This window comes from Eubalaena glacialis, chromosome 9, assembly GCF_028564815.1.
Source record: "Eubalaena glacialis isolate mEubGla1 chromosome 9, mEubGla1.1.hap2.+ XY, whole genome shotgun sequence".
Lineage (NCBI taxonomy): Eukaryota > Metazoa > Chordata > Mammalia > Artiodactyla > Balaenidae > Eubalaena > Eubalaena glacialis.
In genome coordinates, this window is record NC_083724.1 from 98323634 (window position 1) to 98343912 (window position 20279).

Below are 20279 nucleotides of genomic sequence, written 5' to 3' on the forward strand. Positions count from 1 at the left end.
TCCACACTATGGATTTTGGTATAAGGAGTTTGACCATAGTCCTAAGACCAATGTGAAGCTATTGAAAGATTTTAAGCAGAGCCTAAGGAAGACAGAAGTGTGACATCCTGGAAAGAATTATTTTTGATGTTGCAGGGAGAAGGGATTTAAGGGGTGCAAAATTGGATACAGGAGGATCAGTGACTAGCCTGTAAAACAGTTCAGGGAAACAGAAGTTTGTAGTTTGGAGTAGAATAATGGTGGTTGAGATAGAGGGCTGAATGGATTTGGGGGATGTTTAGGAAGCACAATTGAATAGTCATGGTGTTGGTTAAATAAGAGGAGTCAGGAGTCACTGACAGGTGCTAACTCCTTGGTGATGGTGATTGCATTTGTTGAGATGGGAAAAGTTGGAAGAAGACCATGTCAGATGAGTTGGTGACTTCAGTTTGGACATGTTGAACTTAAGTGCCTTTGAAACACTGAAGTAAAAATAAGAAGTAGGAAGCTAAGAAGAGGTGTAGGTAGGAGATATAAACAATGGGGTTATCTGCCAGTGGGTAAAGTTAAAACTTTGAGCAGGAATGAGATTGCCTATGGAGAGAATATAGAGTGAAAATAGGAAAAGGGCTGCCACTGAAGCTTGAGGAATTCTAAAATGTCCTGCTGAATAGAATTAAAGGATCATGCAAAGAAATTAGAAAACTGGGAGATGGGAGGAAAACCAGGAATGTGTTGTTGACCATTGACAATTGTATTGACAGTTTTTCTTTCACATCTTTAAAGCAATCCTTCCAGTGTTTACTGGAGTACATGGGTTGTGAAAAGAAGTCTGCTATATTGTTTTTGTGTGTGCATGCATTTTTTGGGCGGCTTTCAAATGTTTCTATTAATATTGTTTTTTGACAGTTTGTGCTCTTTCTAAGGTGTGTTTATGTGAAAATTCCCAACCACATCTTTTCAGATACTTTTTCTGTCCTGTTCTCTTTCTTCTTCTCCAACTCTGATTAGCCATATGTTAGAACATTTGATATATTGTCTCAGTGTTTGGATGCTCTGTTCTATTTCTTTCACTCTTTTTTTCTTTGCATTTCATTTTGGATAATTTCTATTACCCTATCTTAAAGTTCACAGATTCTTTCCTCAGCTGAAGTCCATTCTGCCAATGAGCCCATTGAAGAAATTCTTCATCTCTAATGTAATGTTTTTTTATTTCTAGTGTTTTCATTTGATTCTTAATTTTTCTGTCTCTGCTGAAATTCCCCATTTCTTCATGAATGTTATCTACCTTTTTTTACTAGATCTTTTAACTTATTAATCATAGTTATTTTTTTCTTTAATGTTTTATTATGGAAAATTTTAAATATAAGTTCCCCCACATCTGAAAATAGAGCATTCCTATGAAACCTTTTGTAAACCAGAATGGTGTAAAGTGAAGAAGCAGTTACCTCAGGACACATTTTGCTAACAGATGTACAAAATAAATCAAGATACAGCACAAATGCTTACAGACACAGTTCAAAGCTATGGTGGCTTGATGCTGAGATGTTGAGTGTAGTTTCTGGGGAAGGAGCTTGGTGGTGCCACTTTCACTGCTCAGGGTGCATGTTGCCTTTGTGATGGCTTGCTCCAAAACAAACCCTGAATGTTATTTTCACTTTTTGCCTTTTTTCGTAAAAGTGAAAATTCTTCTATCAGATTTCTTTCAATTAGCAAAAAGAGGTAATAATGTAGGTCTTTGGTAAAAGTGAAGTGGTGTGAATCAAACTTTTGAAAAGTGGGGGGATACATGGATATGTAAAAATAATAGTATAATTAACCTGTAGCTACCCATTAGGCACCTTCAACAGTTATGTATTCTTACACATTTTAAACTTTCAATTTGGAAATAATTAGAGACTCACAAGAAGTTGCAATAAAAACAATATACAGTGCTCGCTTCGGCAGCACATATACTAAAATTGGAACGATACAGAGAAGATTAGCATGGCCCCTGCGCAAGGATGACACGCAAATTCGTGAAGCGTTCCATATTTTTTCAGCTCGGTGCTTTGTGACCACCTAGAGGGGTGGGATAGGGAGGGTGGGAGGGAGGGAGATGCAAGAGGGAAGAGATATGGGAACATATGTATATGTATAACTGATTCACTTTGTTATAAAGCAGAAGCTAACACACCATTGTAAATAAAGCAATTATACTTCAATAAAGATGTTTAAAAGGAAAAAAAAAAAAAAACAATATACAAGGAGATTTCTATATACACTTCATCCAGCCTCTGAGAGTGATAACATCTTGCATAATTATAGTATACTATCAAAACCAGAAAATTGATATTAGTAAAATCCAGAGAGCTTTTGCAGATTTTACCAGTTTTGCAAGCACTTGTGTGTGTGTAACATTATAACATTATATATTATATATTAACATATATAATATATATTACCTTTTTAACCATTTTTAAATGTACAGTTCAGTGGTATTAAATACATTCATAATGTTGTACGACCAACACTACCATCCATCTCCATGACTCTTTTCATCTTATAGAACTGAAAATCCATACCCATTAAACAATAACTCCCCATTTCCTTCTCTGCCCAGCCCCACCATTCTTATTCCTGTCTCTGATTTTTAATGATAGTTATTTTATTTTATTTCATTTTAAATTTATTTATTTGTTTGTTTATTTATTTATTTATTTTTGGCTGCGTTGGGTCTTCTTTGCTCTGTGCAGGCTTTGTTTAGTTGCGGCGAGCGGGGGCTACTCTTCGTTGCAGTGCGCGGGCTTCTCATTGCGGTGGCTTCTCCTGTTGCAGAGCACGGGCTCTAGGTGTGCAGGCTTCAGTAGTTGTGGCTGCCGGGCTCTAGAGCGCAGGCTCAGTAGTTGTGGCACACGGGCATAGTTGCTCCACGGCATGTGGGATCTTCCCGGAGCAGGGCTCGAACCCACGTCCCCTGCATTGGCAGGCAGATTCTTAACCACTGCGCCACCAGGGAAGCCCAATCAGTTATTTTAAAGCCCAAATCTGGTATTACCAACATTTGAGTTATCTTTGAGTTCAGTTCTGGTGATTAGTCTACAATAGTTTGTTTTTTCTTGAATTTTTGTGTTCCATAATTTTTTATTGACTGATGGACATTGTCTGTGGAAAACAGTAGAGTCTGAAACAAATAGTATTTATGCCCAGAAATGGATACATTTCTTTTATCAGGCTCTTAGTATGGGGTTTAATTCAGGGTAGTCAGCAGTTGAGCTGGGTTTGTGATTTTTGTTTCTTTCATTATTTTTAGGCACCAAAGGCTTCAAATTCTTCCAGCAGTGAATTCAAACTCAACTTAAAATTCAGTTCTTCCTTATGCTTAGAATAGGGTTTGGGGATCTGGAGGGTTTTCATCAGTGTTCCAGCTTCATTCTCAACTCTTAGTAGTCCCTGTATATCTGCATTTCAGAGGGGAATGTTTCTCCCTGCACTTGACACTCCCTCAGCAGTAGGTGTTGATGCTTGTTTCTTGGTGCTAGGCTCATGGTGGGAACAAAGGGAGATCTGTGTTCCATGGTCCATCCTTAGTATTGGGCAGGTCCTGTAGACCTGCACCTCAGGGGTTGAGAACACCAGTTTTCCTGCTCCTCCTCCCCAGTGCAGCCAAACTCAGCCTGGGTCTGGGGTTGGTCTTGCGGGGAGAGAGTTCCTTGCCCCTCCCCCCACACCCCAGGGTTATGCTTGCCTTTGGTGTAGGATCATGCACCCAAAGGGTTTCATACCCCTCCCGTGCAACAGAGGGATTTAAGCTTCTGCTCCTTTTTCCAAAGCAATGGATCTTTCTCTTGGTAGCAGGAGTGTTTTCTGTCCCTCTCCCAGAGTCAAATGGGTTTGACTTTTACTCCTCCCTTGGAGGCAAGGGTTTTTTTTTCTTGCACTGCTTTGCTGCTGCTTCTTTTAGCAGCTTAGGGTTTTTGCTTCCTCCAGAGAGAAGTTCTGGCTTCATTTTGTACCCCAGCAGCAGCTGATCACCTCTTTGTGCCTGTGCCACTGCCACTGAGGGGAGCTCTCTCTGGGCTCCTGCCATGATCTTTCTGGTGGAGTCCCTTTGTGTGTGAGGTTCCCATCTGTTCCAAAATGACATCCACCCCACATTTGTCCTTTAAGAATTTGTTGAAATTTTAGCTGATTTCTTGTTATCCACTTGTATGGTGGCTGCTTCCCTCCCCTATGTTTAACCAAGGGTGAATAGTTTGTGTCCTGTTTCTCCTTAGAGGGAGAAAAATTTTAATTTATTTGGTTGCCTTGTAACCTCAGGTCTTTGATGGGCTCAAGAAAGTTTATGATTTTATAGATTATTCAGATTTTCCATGATGTTAGGTTGAGAGTGGCCTTCTCTGCAGTTTTTTACATCTTAAGTAGAAGTGGAACTCTTTCTTGGTTTTCTCTGATTCTCATTCTGGAATTTGGGACATATTTTTTTATCTTCTGCATCCATCTTACCCTTTCTTTATACTTTCTATCTCTTCATATCTTTGTGCTTATTCCTGATTGTTCCTCAGATCTGTATTTCAGTTCAGTAATTATTTCTTCATTTTCTGACTAATCTCTTTAAAAAAATTTTTTTTTAATTTTTATTGGAGTATAGTTGATTTACAATGTTGTGTTAGTTTCAGGTGTACAGCAAAGTTAATCAGTTATACATATACATATATTATCTCTTTTTTTAGATTCTTTTCCCATATAGGCCATTACAGAATATTGAGTAGGGTTCCCTGTGCTATACAGTAGGTCCTAATTGGTTATCTATTTTATATATAGTAGTGTGTATATGTCAATCCCAGTCTCCCATAATCCGCTCTTAAACCCCTATCCATACTGAAGTATAGTTGATTTACAATGTTGTGCCAATCTGTGCTGTACAGCAGAGTGACTCAGTTATACACATATAGACATTCTTTTTTTATATTCTTTTCCATTATGATTTATCACAAGATACTGAATATAGTTCCTTGTCCTATCCATTAGGACCTTGCTTATCCATTCTTTTTTTTTTTTTTTTTTATAAATTTATTTATTTATTTTTGCCTGTGTTGGGTCTTTGTTTCTGTGCGAGGGCTTTCTCTAATTGTGGCAAGCGGGGGCCACTCTTCATCGCGGTGCGCGGGCCTCTCATTATCGCGACCTCTCGTTGCAGAGCACAGGCTCCAGACGCGCAGGCTCAGCAGTTGTGGCTCACGGGCCTAGTTGCTCCGCGGCATGTGGGATCCTCCCGGACCGGGGCACGAACCCGTGTCCTCTGCATTGGCAGGCGGATTCCCAACCGCTGCGCCACCAGGGAAGCCCCCTCCATTCTAAATATAATAGTTTGCATCTACCAACCCCAAACTCCCAGTCCATCCCTTTCCCTCTCCCCATTCCCCTTGGCAACCACAACTCTGTTCTCTATGTCTATGACTCTGTTTCTGTTTTGTAGATAGGTTCATTTGTGCCATTTTTTAGATTCCACATATAAGTGATATCAAATGGTATTTGTCTTTCTCTTTCTTTTTTTTTTAATTTTTTAATTTAATTTATTTTTTTATACAACAGGTTCTTAATAGTCATCAGTTTTATACACATGAGTGTATACATGTCAATCCCAATCTCCCAATTCATCACACCCCCACCCCCACCACCCCGCCGCTTTCCCTGCTTGGTGTCCATACGTTTGTTCTCTACATCTGTGTCTCAATTTCTGCCCAGCAAACCAGTTCATCCGTACCATTTTTCTAGGTTCCACATATATGCATTAATATACGATATTTGTTTTTCTCTTTATGAACTTACTTCGCTCTGTATGACAGTCTCTAGATCCATCCATGTCTCAACAAATGACCCAATTTTGTTCCTTTTTATGGCTGAGTACTATTCCATTGTATATATGTACCACATCTTCTTTATCCATTCATCTGTCGATGGGCATTTAGGTTGCTTCCATGACCTGGCTATTGTAAATAGTGCTGCAGTGAACATTGGGGTGCATGTGTCTTTTTGAATTATGGTTTTCTCTGGGTATATGCCCAGTAGTGGGATTGCTGGATCATGTGGTAATTCTATTTTTAGCTTTTTAACTAACCTCCATACTGTTCTCCATAGTGGCTGTATCAATTTACATTCCCAGCAACAGTGCAAGAGGGTTCCCTTTTCTCCACACCCTCTCCAGCATTTGTTGTTTGTAGATTTTCTGATGATGCCCATTCTAACTGGTGTGAGGTGATACCTCATTGTAGTTTTGATTTCCATTTCTCTAATAATTAGTGATGTTGAGCAGCTTTTCATGTGCTTCTTGGCCATCTGTATGTCTTCTTTGGAGAAATGTCTATTTAGGTCTTCTGCCCATTTTTGGATTGGGTTGTTTGTTGTTTTACTATTGAGCTGCATGAGCTGTTTATATATCTTGGAGATTAATCCTTTGTCCGTTGATTCATTTGCAAATATTTTCTCCCATTCTGAGGGTTGTCTTTTCATCTTGTTTATGGTTTCCTTTGCTGTGCAAAAGCTTTGAAGTTTCATTAGGTCCCATTTGTTTATTCTTGTTTTTATTTCCATTACTCTAGGAGGTGGATCAAAGAAGATCTTGCTGTGATTTATGTCAAAGAGTGTTCTTCCTATGTTTTCCTCTAAGAGTTTTATAGTGTCCGGTCTTACATTTAGGTCTCTAATCCATTTTGAGTTTATTTTTGTGTATGGTGTTAGAGAGTGTTCTAATTTCATTCTTTTACATGTAGCTGTCCAGTTTTCCCAGCACCACTTATTGAAGAGACTGTCTTTTCTCCATTGAATATCCTTGCCTCCTTTGTCATAGATTAGTTGACCATAGGTGCGTGGGTTTATCTTTGGGCTTTCTATCTTGTTCCATTGATCTATGTTTCTGTTTTTGTGCCAGTACCATATTGTCTTGATTACTGTAGCTTTATAGTATAGTCTGAAGTCAGGGAGTCTGATTCCTCCAGCTCCATTTTTTTCCCTCAAGACTTCTTTGGCTATTCGGGGTCTTTTGTGTCTCCATACAAATTTTAAGATTTTTTGTTCTAGTTCCAAAAAAATGCCATTGGTAGTTTGATAGGGATTGCATTGAATCTGTAGATTGCTTTGGGTAGTATAGTCATTTTCACAATTTTTTTTTTTAATTAATACATTACATTTCCTATTTAAAGTTTTCCATTTTTTAAAAAATTTTTATTTATTCATTCATTTATTTATGGCTGTGTTGGGTCTTCGTTTCTGTGGAAGGGCTTTCTCTAGTTGTGGCAAGCGGGGGCCACTCCTCATCACGGTGCACGGGCCTCCCACTATCGCGGCCTCTCTTATTGTGGAGCACAGGCTCCAGACACGCAGGCTCAGTAATTGTGGCTCACGGGCCCAGCTGCTCCGCGGCATGTGGGATCTTCCCAAACCAGGGCCTGAACCCATGTCCCCTGCATTGGCAGGCTGATTCCCAACCACTGCGCCACCAGGGAAGCCCCCATTTTCACAATATTGATTCTTCCAATCCAAGAACATGGTATATCTCTCCATCTGTTTGTGTCATCTTTAATTTCTTTCATCAGTGTCTTATAGTTTTCTGCATAGAGGTCTTTTGTCTCCCTAGGTAGGTTTATTCCTAGCTATTTTATTCTTTTTGTTGCAGTGGTAAATGGGAGTGTTTCCTTAATTTCTCTTTCATCATTAGTGTATAGGAATGCAAGAGATTTCTGTGCATTAATTTTGTATCCTGCAACTTTACCAAATTCATTGATTAGCTCTAGTAATTTTCTGGTGGAATCTTTAGGATTCTCTATGTATAGTATCAAGTCATCTGCAAACAGTGACAGTTTTACTTCTTCTTTTCCAATTTGTATACCTTCTATTTCTTTTTCTTCTGTGATTGCCGTGGTAGGACTTCCAAAACTATGTTGAATAATAGTGGCGAGGGTGGACATCCTTGTCTTGTTCCTGATCTTAGAGGAAATGCTTTCAGTTTTTCACCATTGAGAATGATGTTTGCTGTGGGTTTGTCATATATGGCCTTTATTATGTTGAGGTAGGTTCCCTCTATGCCCACCTTCTGGAGAGTTTTTATCATAAATGGGTGTTGAATTTTGTCAAAAGCTTTTTCTGCATCTATTGAGATGATCATATGGTTTTTATTCTTCACTTTGTTAATATGGTGTATCACATTGATTGATTTGTGTATATTGAAGAATCCTTGCATCCCTGGAATAAATCCCACTTGATCATGGTGTATGATCCTTTTAATGTGCTGTTGGATTCTGTTTGCTAGTATTTTGTTGAGGATTTTTGCATCTGTATTCATCAGTGATATTGGTCTGTAATTTTCTTTTTTTGTACTATCTTTGTCTGGTTTGGGTATCAGGGTGATGGTGGCCTCATAGAATGAATTTGGGAGTGTTCCTTCCTCTGCAATTTTTTGGAAGAGTTAGAGAAGGATGGGTGTTAGCTCTTCTCTAAATGTTTGATAGAATTCACCTGTGAAGCCATCTGGTCCTGGACTTTTGTTTGTTGGAAGATTTTTAATCACAGTTTCAATTTCATTACTTGTGATTGGTCTGTTCATATTTTCTATTTCTTCCTGGTTCAGTCATGGAAGGTTATAGCTTTCTAAGAATTTGTCCATTTCTTCCAGGTTGTCCATTTTATTGGCATAGAGTTGCTTGTAGTAGTCTCTTAGGATGCTTTGTATTTCTGCGGTGTCTGTTGTAACTTCTCCTTTTTCATTTCTAATTTTATTGATTTGAGTCCTCTCCCTCTTTTTCTTGAGGAGTCTGGCTAATGGTTTATCAATTTTGTTTGTCTTCTCAAAGAAACAGCTTTTAGTTTTATTGATCTTTGCTATTGTTTTCTTTGTTTCTATTTCATTTATTTCTGCTCTGATTTTTATGATTTCTTTCCTTCTGCTAACTTTGGGTTTTGTTTGTTCTTCTTTCTCTAGTTCCTTTAGGTGTAAGGTTAGATTGTTTACTTGACATTTTTCTTGTTTATTGAGGTAGGCTTGTATAGCTATAAACTTCCCTCTTAGAACTGCTTTTACTGCATCCCATAGGTTTTGGACCGTCGTGTTTTCATTGTCATTTGTCTCTAGGTATTTTTTGATTTCCTCTTTGATTTCTTCAGTGATCTCTTGGTTATTTAGTAACGTAGTGTTTAGCCTCCGCGTGTTTGTGTTTTTTATGTTTTTTTCCCTGTAATTCATTTCTAATCCCATAGTGTTGTTGTCAGAAAAGATGCTTGGTATGATTTCAATTTTCTTAAATTTACTGAGGCTTGATTTGTGACCCATGATGTGATCTGTCCTGGAGAATGTTCCGTGCGCCCTTGAGAAGAAAGTGTAATCTGCTGTTTTGGGATGGAATGTCCTGTAAATGTCAATTAAATCTATCTGGTGTATTGTGTCATTTAAAGCTTCTGTTTCCTTATTTATTTTCTTTTTGGTTGATCTGTCCATTGGTGTAAGTGAGGTGTTAAAGTCCCCCACTATTATTGTGTTACTGTCAATTTCCTCTTTTATAGCTGTTAGCTGTTGCCTTATGTATTGAGGTGCTCCTATTTTGGGTGCATATATATTTATAATTATTTTATCTTCTTCTTGGTTTGATCCCTTGATCATTATGTAGTGTCCTTCCTTGTCTCCTGTAATATTCTTTATTTTAAAGTCTATTTTATCTGATATGAGTATTGCTACTCCAGCTTTCTTTTGAGTTCCATTTGCATGGAATATCTTTTTCCATCCCCTCACTTTCAGCCTGAATGTGTTCGTAGGTCTGAAGTAGGTCTCTTGTAGAGAGCATATATATGGGTCTTGTTTTTGTATCCATTCAGCAAGGCTGTGTCTTTTGGTTAGAGCATTTAATCCATTCACGTTTAAGGTAATTATCGATATGTATGTTCCTGTTACCATTTTCTTAACTGTTTTGGGTTTGTTTTTATAGGTCCTTTTCTTCTCTTGTGTTTCCCACTTAGAGAAGTTCCTTTAGCATTTGTTGTAGCACTGGTTTGATGGTGCTGAATTCTCTTAGCTTTTCTTTGTGTGTAAAGCTTTTGATTTCTCCATCAAATCTGAATGAGATCCTTGCCGGGTAGAGTAATCTTGGTTGTAGGTTCTTCCCTTTCATTACTATAAGTATATCATGCCACTCCTTTCTGGCTTGTAGAGTTTCTGCTGAGAAATCAGCTGTTAACCTTATGGGAGTTCCCTTGTATGTTATGTGTCGTTTTTCCCTTGCTGCTTTTAATAATTTTTCTTTGTCTTTAATTTTTGCCAGTTTGCTTACTATGTGTCTCAGCGTGTTTCTCCTTGGGTTTATCCTATATGGGACTCTCTGCGCTTCCTGGACTTGGGTGGCTATTTCCTTTCCCATGTTAGGGAAGTTTTTGACTATAATCTCTTCAAATATTTTCTCTGGTCCCCTCTCTCTCTTCACCTTCTGGAACCCCTATAATCTGAATGTTGTTGTGTTTAAGGTTGTCCCAGAGGTCTCTTAGGCTGTCTTCATTTCTTTTCATTCTTTTCTCTTTAGTCTGTTCCGCAGCAGTGAATTCCACCATTCTGTCTTCCAGGTCACTTATCCGTTCTTCTGCCTCAGTTATTCTGCTATTGATTCCTTCTAGTGTAGTTTTCATTTCAGTTATTGTACTGTTCATCTCTGTTTGTTTGTTTAATTCTTCTAGGTCTTTGTTAAATATTTCTTGCATCTTGTCAATCTTTGCCTCCTTTCTTTTTCCAAGGTCCTGGATCATCTTCACTATCATTATTCTGAATTATTTTTTTGGAAGGTTGCCTATCTCCACTTTATTTAGTTGTTTTTCTGGGGTTTTATCTTGTTTCTTCATCTGGGACATAGCCCTCTGTCTTTTCATCTTGTCTATCTTTCTGTGAATGTGGTTTTTGTTCCACAGGCTGCAGCATTGTAATTCTTGCTTCTGCTGTCTGCCCTCTGGTGGATGAGGCTATCTAAGAGGCTTATGCAAGTTTCCTGAAGGGAGGGACTGGTTTTGTCTTTCTCTTTCTGACTTACTTCACTTAGTATGATAATCTCTAGTTGCATCCATGTTGCTGCAAATGGCATTGTTTCATTCTTTTTTATGGCTGAGTAGTATTCCATTGTATATATGTACCACATCTTTTATTGATTCATCTGTTGATGGACATTAAGTTGCTTCCATGTTTTGGCTCTTGTGAATAGTGCTGCTATGAACATAGGGGCGCATGTATCTTTTTGAATTATAGTTTTGTCTGGGTATATTCCCAGGAGTGGAATTGCTGTATCATATGGTAGTTCTATTTGTAGTTTTCTGAGGAACCTCCATACTGTTTTCCATAGTCACTGTACCAACTTCCATTCCCACCAACAGTGTAGGAGGGTTCCCTTTTCTCCACACCCTTGCCAGCATTTGTTATTTGTAGACTTTAATGATGGCTATTCTGAGTGGTGTGAGTTGGTACCTACCTAATTGTAGTTTTGCATTTCTCTAATAATTAGTGATGTTGAGCATATTTTCATGTGCCTCCTGGCCATCTGTATGTCTTCTTTGGAGAAATGTCTGTTAAGGTCTTCTGCCCATTTTTCAATTGGATTGTTTGTTTTTTGTTGTTGAGTTGTATGAGCAGTTTGTGTATTTTGGAGATTAAACCCTTGCCTGTCACATCATTTGCAAATATTTTCTCCCATCCGTAGGTTGTCTTTTCGTTTTTTTTTTATGATTTCCTTTTCTGTGCAGAAGTTTGTAAGTTTGATTAGGTCACATTTGTTTATCCATTGAGTCTTAAATATCACTGACAGTACTTGTCATCTGTAAAAGTTCTGTGTATCTCATTTTCAAATTTTCTTTTCTTTTTTAAAAACAAAGAATCTTTTTTTTTAATGGTTGCTTTTCCATGTAATTAGATTATCTCCTTAGATGTATATTCTAGTGAAGGATAATTATTGCTTCAAATTGTATCTAATCAGGTATTAAACCCATCCATTGATCTTTCAATCTCACTGTCAGGACTAGTCATTCCTCAGAGTTCTCTGTGTGACCTCTTTTGTAATTTTTCTCTTTTCTCTTCTTTCTGTTCTTTCTTTCTTTTCTTTTTCTTTCTTTCCTTTCTTCCTTTTCTTTCTTCCATTTCTTTCTTTCCTTTCTCCCTTCTCCTCCTTCCTTCCTTCCTTTCTCCGTTCCCTTCCCTTCTTTCTTTTTTCTTTCTTCTTTCCTTCCTTCCTTCCTCCCTTCCTCCCTACCTCCCTTGCTCTCTCCTTCCTTCCTTCTCTTCCTTCTTTCATGATTTTTATATCTTTAAATTAACGTACAATAAAATTGACTTTTCTGTCATAGAAGTCTTATCAATTTAACACAAATATAAATTCATATAACTACCACTATAATCGGAATAATGAACAATTCCATAATACTAAAAAAACTCTCTCTTGCTGACCTTTTTAGATATGACCCCTACTTCCACTCCTATGCCCTGACAATCATTGGTATGTTCTTCATCAGTAGAGTTTTGCCTTTTCCAAATGGAATCACATGGTATGCAAACTTTCAAGACTAGTTTATTTCACTCAACATAATTCCTTTGAGATTCATTCATGTGTTTGCATGTATCAATAGTTTTTTTTCCCCTTTTCATTGGTGAGTAGTATTCTATTATATGGGTAATGCACAATTTGTTTATCCATTTACCCATTGAAGGACATTTGGGTTGTTTTCAGTTTTTTGCTCTTATGAATAAAGTTGCTCTAAACATTTGTGTAGAGGGTTTTGTGTGAGCATAAGTTTTCATTCCTCTTAGGCCGGGATAGGCAAACTTTGATTCACAGACAAACTGCCTATTTTTATAAAAGAAGTTTTATTGAAACAGAATCATGCCCATTCCTTAAGTATTGTTTATAGTTGCTTTCATTGTAAAATGGCAGAGTGAAGTAATTTTACAATATTACAATACAGACCACATAGCCTGCAAGCCTGATGTATTTACTATCTGACTTTTAAGGAAAGTTTGATGACTTCTGCTCTAGGATGAATACTTGGAAATTGGACAGGTGGGTCATATGGTAAGCACATGTTTTTCTTTATAAGTAATTGCCAAGCTCACAACATTGTAAATCAACTATCCTTCAATTAAAAAAAGAAGAAAGAAAGAAAAGAAATTGCCGAGCCATTTTCCAGAGGGTTTTACCATTTTGCATCTCCACCAGCAATAAATATATGAGTGTTCCTATTACTCTACATGATCTCCAAGACTTTGTATGTATGTTTATTTTAAAATATTTATTTATTTATTTTTATTTTGGCTGCGCCAGGTCTTAGTTGCAGCACGCAGCTTCTTCACTGCGGCATGCAGGATCTTTAGTTGTAGAATGCGGGATCTTTTTTTTTTTTTTTTTTTTAGTTGCAGCATGCAGACTCTTAGTTGTTTAGGTTTTTTTTAGTTGTGGCATGCGAACTCTTAGTTGCAGCATGCATGCAGGATCTAGTTCCCTGAACAGGGATCGAACCTGGGCACCCTGCATTGGGAGCACGGAGTTTTACCACTGAACCAGCAGGGAAGTTCCTGTGTATATTTTTGAGTTTATCCATTCTAGTAGAAGTGTAGTGTAATCTCATTTTCCTAACAGTTAATAATGTGAGCATCTTTACATGTGCTTAATTGCCATCTATTTATCCTTTTTGGTGACGCTTATGTTCTTTTACTTATTGCTTCTTTAGGTTGTTTTCTCACTGTTGTTTTGAGAGTTCTTTATCTATTCTGCATGTAAGTCCTTTGTCATATATGCAGTTTCCAAATAATTTCTCCCGTTCAGTAGCTTGTCTTTTCATTTTCTTAACAGTATCTTTCAAAGAGCAGAATTATTTTGGTTTCAAAATGACAGTTTACCTTTTTTTTTTTTTTTTTTTTTTAAGCTCATGTTTTTCGGTATGATGTCTGAAAACTTTTTGCCTAACCTCAGGTCATAAAGATTATCTACAAAATTTTTAGAAATTTTTATAATTTTACCAATTACATTTAGATATTTGATTTATTTGCATTTAATGTAACTGTTGATCTGTTTGGATTGAGATCTACCCACTTAGCGGTTTTTATTCTCTTTGTTTTTTTCTTATATTTTTCCCTTTCATGTCTTTTCTGCATTCTTTGAGTACTTTTCAAAATTCCACTTTAATTTGAGTTTTTTTTAAAGGAAGTTTTTTTCTTATTTTATTCTGTTTATTTTTGGCTGCATTGGGTCTTCGTTGCTGTGTGTGGTCTTTCTCTAGTTGAGGTGAGTGGGGGCTACTCTTTGTTGCAGTGTGCGAGCTGCTCATTGTGGTGGCTTTTCTTGTTGCGGAGCACAGGCACCAGGTGCACGGGCTTCAGTAGTTGTGCCACACGGGCTCAGTAGTTGTGGCTCGCGGGCACTAGAGCACATGCTCAGTAGATGTGGTGCACGGGCTTAGTTGCTCTGTGGCATGTGGGATCTTCCTGGACCAGACAGGGATCGAACCCATGTCTCCTGCATTGGCAGGCGGATTCTTAACCACTGCGCCACCAGGGAAGTCCCTCTTTAGCATTTCTTTCTGAGTAGGTTCACTTGGACAAATTCTTTTAGTTTTCTTTCATCTGAGAATGTCATTACTATACCTTCATTTTTTAAGATATTTTCACTAGATTTTTTTTGAATTTTATTTTATCTTTTTATACAGCAGGTTCTTATTAGTTATCTATTTTATACATATTAGTGTATATATGTCAATCCCAATCTCCCAGTTCATCACACCACCACCCCCCCCTCTCCTCCACTTTCCCTGCTTGGTGTCCATATGTTTGTTCTCTACATCTGTGTCTCTATTTCTGCCCTGCAAACTGGTTCATCTGTACCGTTTTTCTAGGTTCCACATGTATGCATTAATATACGATATTTGTTTTTCTCTCTCTGACTTACTTCAATCTGTATGACAGTCTCTAGGTCCATCCACATCTCTACAAATGACCCAATTTCATTCCTTTTTATGGCTGCGTAATATTCCATTGTATATATGTACCACATCTTCTTTATCCATTTGTCTGTCGATGGGCATTTAGGTTGCTTCCATGATCTGGCTATTGTAAATAGTGCTGTAATGAACATTGGGGTGAATGTGTCTTTTTGAATTATGGATTTCTCTGGGTATATGCCCAGTAGTGGGATTGCTGGATCATATGGTAATTCTATTTTTAGTTTTTTAAGGAACCTCCATACTCTTCTCCATAGTGGCTGTATCAATTTACATTCCCAGCAACAGTGCAAGAGGGTTCCCTTTTCTCCACACCCTCTCCAGCATTTACTGTTTGTAGATTTTCTGATGATGCCCATTCTAACTGGTGTGAGGTGACACTTCATTTTAGTTTTGATTTCCATTTCTCTAATAATTAGTGATGTTGAGCAGCTTTTCATGTGCTTCTTGGCCATCTGTATGTCTTCTTTGGAGAAATATCTATTTAGGTTTTCTGCCCATTTTTGGATTGGGTTGTTTGTTTTTTTAATATTGAGCTGCATGAGCTGCTTATGTATTTTGGAGATTAATCCTTTGTCTGTTGATTCATTTGCAAATATTTTCTCCCATTCTGAGGGTTGTCTCTTCACCTTGTTTGTAGTTTCCTTTGCTGTGCAAAAGCTTTTAAGTTTCATTAGGTCCCATTTGTTTATTTATTTTTTATTTCCATTACTCTAGGAGGTGGATCAAAAAAGATCTTGCTGTGGTTTATGTCAAACAGTGTTCTTCCTATGTTTTCCTCTAAGAGTTTTATAGTGTCCAGTCTTACATTTAGGTCTCTAATCCATTTTGAGTTTATTTTTGTGTATGGTGTTAGGGAGTGTTCTAATTTCTTTATTTTACATGTAGCTGTCCAGTTTTCCCAGCACCCCTTTTTGAAGAGCCTGTCTTTTCTCCATTGTATATCCTTGCCTCCTTTGTCATAGATTAGTTGACCATAGGTGCGTGGGTTTATCTCTGGGTTTCTATCCTGTTCCATTGATCTATATGTCTGTTTTTATGCCAATACCATATTGTCTTGATTACTGTAGCTTTATAGTATAGTCTGAAGTCAGTCTGATTCCTCCAGCTCCGTTTTTTTCCCTCAAGACTTCTTTGGCTTTTCGGGGTCTTTTGTGTCTCCGTACAAATTTTAAGATTTTTTTGTTCTACTTCTGTAAAAAATGCCATTGGTAATTTGATAGGGATTGCATTGAATCTGTAGATTGCTTTGGGTAGTACAGTCATTTTCACAATATTGATTCTTCCAATCCAAGAATGGTATATCTCTCCATTTGTATCATCTTTAATTTCTTTCATCAATGTCTTATAGTTTTCTGCATACAGGTCTTTTGTCTCCCTAAGTAGGTTTTTTTTTTTTTTTTCGTTTTTTTTTTTTTTAAACATCTTTATTGAAGTATAATTGCTTTACAATGGTGTGTTAGCTTCTGCTTTATAACAAAGTGAATCAGTTGTACATATACATATGTTCCCATATCTCTTCCCTCTTGCATCTCACTCCCTCCCACCCTCCCTATCCCACCCCTCTAGGTGGTCACAAAGCACCGAGCTGATCTCCCTGTGCTATGCGGCTGCTTCCCACTGGCTATCTGTTTTACATTTGGTAGTGTATATATGTCCATGACACTCTCTCACCCTGTCACATCTCACCCCTTCCCCTCCCCATATCCTCAAGTCCATTCTCTAGTAGGTCTGTGTCTTTATTCCCATCTTGCCACTAGGTTCTTCATGACCTTTTTTTTTTATTTTTTTTTCCTTAGATTCCATATATATGTGTTAGCATACTGTATTTCTTTTTCTCTTTCTGACTTACTTCACTCTGTATGACAGACTAACTCCATCCACCTCATTACAAATACCTCCATTTCATTTCTTTTTATGGCTGAGTAATATTCCATTGTATATATGTGCCACATCTTCTTTATCCATTCATCCGATGATGGACACCTAGGTTGCTTCCATGTCCTGGCTATTGTAAACAGAGCTGCAATTAATATTTTGGTACATGACTCTTTCTGAATTATGGTTTTCTCAGGGTATATGCCCAGTAGTGGGATTGCTGGGTTGTATGGTAGTTCTATTTGTAGTTTTTTAAGGAACCTCCATACTGTTCTCCATAGTGGCTGTATCAATTTATATTCCCACCAACAGTGCAAGAGTGTTCCCTTTTCTCCACACCCTCTCCAGCATTTATTGTTTCTAGATTTTTTGATGATGGCCATTCTGACTGGTGTGAGATGATACCTCATTGTAGTTTTGATTTGCATTTCTCTAATGATTAATGATGTTGAGCATTCTTTCATGTGTCTGTTGGCAATCTGTATCTCTTCTTTGGAGAAATGTCTATTTAGGTCTTCTGCCCATTTTTGGATTGGGTTGTTCGTTTTTTTGTTATTGAGCTGCATGAGCTGCTTGTAAATCTTGGAGATTAATCCTTTGTCAGTTGCTTCATTTGCAAATATTTTCTCCCATTCTGAGGGTTGTCTTTTGGTCTTGTTTATGGTTTCCTTTGCTGTGCAAAAGCTTTTAAGTTTCATTAGGTCCCATTTGTTTATTTGTGTTTTTATTTCCATTTCTCTAGGAGCTGGGTCAAAAAGGATCTTGCTGTGATTTATGTCATAGAGTGTTCTGCCTATGTTTTCCTCTAAGAGTTTGATAGTGTCTGGCCTTACACTTAGGTCTTTAATCCATTTTGAGTTTATTTTTGTGTATGGTGTCAGGGAGTGTTCTCATTTCACACTTTTACATGTACCTGTCCAATTTTCCCAGCACCACTTATTGAAGAGGCTATCTTTTCTCCACTGTATATGCTTGCCTCCTTTATCAAAGATAAGGTGACCATATGTGCGTGGGCTTATCTCTGGGTTTCTATCCTGTTCCATTGATCTATATTTCTGTTTTTGTGCCAGTACCAAACTGTCTTGATTACTGTAGCTTTGTAATATAGTCTGAAGTCAGGGAGCCTGATTCCTCCAGCTCCATTTTTCGTCCTCAAGATTGCTTTGGCTATTCGGGGTCTTTTGTGTTTCCATACAAACTGTGAAATTTTTTGTTCTAGTTCTGTGAAAAATGCCAGTGGGAGTTTGATAGGGATTGCATTGAATCTGTAGATTGCTTTGGGTAGCAGAGTCATTTTCACAATGTTGATTCTTCCAATCCAAGAACATGGTATATCTCTCCATCTATTTGTATCATCTTTAATTTCTTTCATCAGTGTCCTATAATTTTCTGCATACAGGTCTTTTGTCTCCTTAGGTAGGTTTATTCCTAGATATTTTATTCTTTTTGTTGCAGTGGTAAACGGGAGTGTTTTCTTAATTTCACTTTCAGATTTTTCATCATTAGTATACAGGAATGCAAGAGATTTCTGTGCATTAATTTTGTATCCTGCTACTTTACCAAATTCATTGATTAGCTCTAGTAGTTTTCTGGTAGCATCTTTAGGATTCTCTATGTATAGTATCATGTCATCTGCAAACAGTGACAGCTTTACTTCTTCTTTTCCGATTTGGATTCCTTTTATTTCTTTTTCTTCTCTGATTGCTGCGGCTAACACTTCCAAAACTATGTTGAATAATAGTGGTGAGAGTGGGCAACCTTGTCTTGTTCCTGATCTTAGTGGAAATGGTTTCAGTTTTTCACCATTGAGGACAATGTTGGCTGTGGGTTTGTCATATACGGCCTTTATTATGTTGAGGAAAGTTCCCTCTATGCCTACTTTCTGCAGGACTTTTATCATAAATGGGTGTTGAATTTTGTCGAAAGCTTTCTCTGCATCTATTGAGATGATCATATGGTTTTTCTCCTTCAATTTGTTAATATGATGTGTCACGTTGATTGATTTGCGTATATTGAAGAATCCTTGCATTCCTGGAATAAACCCCACTTGATCATGGTGTATAATCCTTTTAATGTGCTGTTGGATTCTGTTTGCTAGTATTTTGTTGAGGATTTTTGCATCTATGTTCATCAGTGATATTGGCCTGTAGTTTTCTTTCTTTGTGACATCTTTGTCTGGTTTTGGTATCAGGGTGATGGTGGCCTCGTAGAATGAGTTGGGGAGTGTTCCTCCCTCTGCAATATTTTGGAAGAGTTTGAGAAGGATAGGTGTTAGCTCTTCTCTAAATGTCTGATAGAATTTGCCTGTGAAGCCATCTGGTCCTGGGCTTTTGTGTGTTGGAAGATTTTTAATCACAGTTTCAAATTCAGTGCTTGTGATTGGTCTGTTCATATTTTCTATTTCTTCCTGGTTCAGTCTTGGCAGGTTGTGCATTTCTAAGAATCTGTCCATTTCTTCCAGGTTGTCCATTTTATTGACATAGAGTTGCTTGTAGTAATCTCTCATGATCGTTTGTATTTCTGCAGTGTCAGTGGTTACTTCTCCTTTTTCATTTCTAATTCTATTAATTTGAGTCTTCTCCCTTTTTCTTCTGATGAGTCTGGCTAATGGTTTATCAATTTTGTTTATCTTCTCAAAGAACCAGCTTTTAATTTCATTGATTTTTGCTATTGTTTCCTTCATTTCTTTTTCATTTATTTTTGATCTGATCTTTATGATTTCTTTCCTTCTGCTAGCTTTGGGGTTTTTTTGTTCTTCTTTCTCTCATTGCTTTAGGTGCAAGGTTAGGTTGTTTATTCGAGATGTTTCCTGTTTCTTGATGTAGGCTTGTATTGCTATAAACTTCCCTCTTAGAACTGCTTTTGCTGCATCCCATAGGTTTTGGATCGTCGTGTCTCCATTGTCATTTGTTTCTAGGTATTTTTTGATTTCCCCTTTGATTTCTTCAGTGATCTCTTGGTTATTTGGTAACATATTGTTTAGCTGCCATGTGTTTGGGTATTTTCACTGGATATACTGAATTCTGGGTTGACAGTTCTTTTCTTTCAGTTCTTTGAAAATGTTGTTTTACTTCCTTCTGGCCTCCATTGTTTCTGTTGAGAAATCCACTGTCTTGGAATCCCCGTTCTTCTATATGATATGTATCTGTTTTCCTCTAACTGATTCAGGAAGTTTTCTTTTTCTTTAATTTTCAATAGTTTGATTATGATGTGTTTAAGCATGGATTTCTCTGATTTTATCCTCCCTGGGGTTTTCTGAGCTTCTTGAATTTGTAAGTTTATGTCTTTTTACCTAATTTGAGAAGTTTTCAGCCATTATTTCTCCAAATATTTTTTTCACTCAACACTTTTTCTTCTTTGCTTCTGGGTCTCTGATGACATGAATGTAAAATCGTTTGGTATTGTCCTACGTGTCCCTGTGGCTCCGTTCATTTAATTCA

The 20279-nt window shown here is 37.4% G+C and overlaps 1 protein-coding gene and 1 non-coding gene across 3 annotated transcripts in view; both read left to right on the plus strand.

The window, feature by feature from the left end:
* The window catches only part of CENPP (centromere protein P), a 238686-nt gene that overhangs the window by 42006 nt on the left and 176401 nt on the right, over window positions 1-20279 (plus strand). The window lies entirely within an intron of this gene.
* Window positions 1911-2017, plus strand: LOC133098470 (U6 spliceosomal RNA). Its single transcript, XR_009702171.1, has one exon. It is a non-coding gene; the product is annotated as a U6 spliceosomal RNA (small nuclear RNA).